Source organism: Perognathus longimembris, chromosome 14 (assembly GCF_023159225.1).
Source record: "Perognathus longimembris pacificus isolate PPM17 chromosome 14, ASM2315922v1, whole genome shotgun sequence".
NCBI classification, from domain to species: domain Eukaryota; kingdom Metazoa; phylum Chordata; class Mammalia; order Rodentia; family Heteromyidae; genus Perognathus; species Perognathus longimembris.
Window position 1 is genome coordinate 8903069 of NC_063174.1, and position 1815 is coordinate 8904883.

Here is a 1815-nt window from a genome sequence, read left to right on the forward strand (position 1 = left end):
GAGCACCTCAGCATACCATTACCACACACACACACACACACACACACACACACACACACACACATCACACCAAAACATAGATTTACTATAAATATTACTCACTGGTGAAGCTCAAGAGTAGAATGCTTGTCTAATAATATGCAAAGACCTGAGTTCAATCCCTACCACTGCAAAAAAAAACACAAACATACACAAACAACAACAAAAAGAGAGATGCATATCCAAACTTTTAACCTCCCTTGCCAACGACGATGGAGGAAATAAATCAAACCATTACAATGACAACAGAGGAGTCTGAGTGTTTATTCAGGAAGTATTTACTGAGCCCTTAATGAGCCAGGTAGTATCTTAGGTGCTAGGAATACATTGCTTTGATTAAAAACATAGAAAATCCCTGTCTTTCATTGTGCCTCTAGAAGGAAGGATACAAGACCATAAACATAATAAATAAGCAAATGACATAGTAAGTTAGAAGGTGTAAGTATTACAATAAAACAAAATAGAGAAGTTTTTGAGAATGAATAACAATTTCATCTGGAAAATTTTCCAAACCATACAAGGACTAAGCTTATGTATATGTACAGGACAAAAAAAATATTTCTTGCTCTATAATGTTTATGAGATTTGTGTGTGTGTGTGTGTGTGTGCGCACACGCGCGCGCATGTGCCAGTAATGAGGCTTGAACTCAGGGCCTGGGAGCTGTCCTTTGGCTTTTTCACTCAAGACTGGAACTCTTATAATTTGAATAACACAGCTCTAATTCTGGCTTTTTGCTGGTTCATTGGAGATACGAGTCTCATGGCTTTTTCTGCCCAGGCTGGGTTCAAATCATGATCCTCAGATGTCAAGTCCTGAGTAGCTAAGATTATAGGCGTGAGCCACCAGCACCAAGCTGTTTGTAGAATTTTTCAACCAAAAAAAATGAAAGGGATTTTTTTTAACAATATGAAAGTAGAATTCAAAACTTGTGAAAGGTAACTTTCATAAAACAGATATTCAATAAAGAGTTCTTGAGGCAGTGAAATTTGTTTACTGCAGCAGTAGAACCTTCAAGAGTTCTAGCAAATCCCATGATTCTGGCCACTTTACCAACCAGTCCATCTCAAAGGTCAAGTCGGCTTGAAGAAAGGCTGGTAGGGACAGACAACACTGTAGAACTCAAATAGCTCTGAGATATTTTTAAATATCCACTTCCTTTTAAAAATAAAGCACCCTCCTTTTCTTATTTTGTTGAAGAAGGGTGAATTCATTAAAAAAGAACACTGGAAAAACATGAGAATGCCCACATTCCCAACTCCATCTTTTCTCCAACTGTTTTCAATGAACGCATTTATCATGTATCACGAAGCCTAGCTCTTTCCACACTTATCAGATGCTGACACTAGCAGGTAGATTTTTAAGCCTTTGATTTCAATTCAAATTTCCATTCCACCAAAGCAATCAAAACTACCAACATCTAGTTTTGGCCTCTGGGTAAATTAGGTTCTCCAAGTAAGAAATGAAACCAGAGAATAAATGATGTTGTCATCTTCAATTAGAAAGTCATTACTTTTAGCAAAATGGAGCAGAGACAGAAGGGCCCAGGGTGGAGGACCAGGAAACAGGAACGTCCACCCTATGGGATACTTTTAAATAGATCACCATGCCAGCAGCCCTTTCCAGAGGTAATAACACCATTAGGTCATAGTAATTTTCTAGAGACCCCAGCAGTCCCTGGTAAAGAACATCTGGACATGGATCAGATGATACAGATGTCTGTTTCCTGATGTTACGGCTCCAGTCACGTTGCTCTGTCTCATTGATCACCTTTTTAG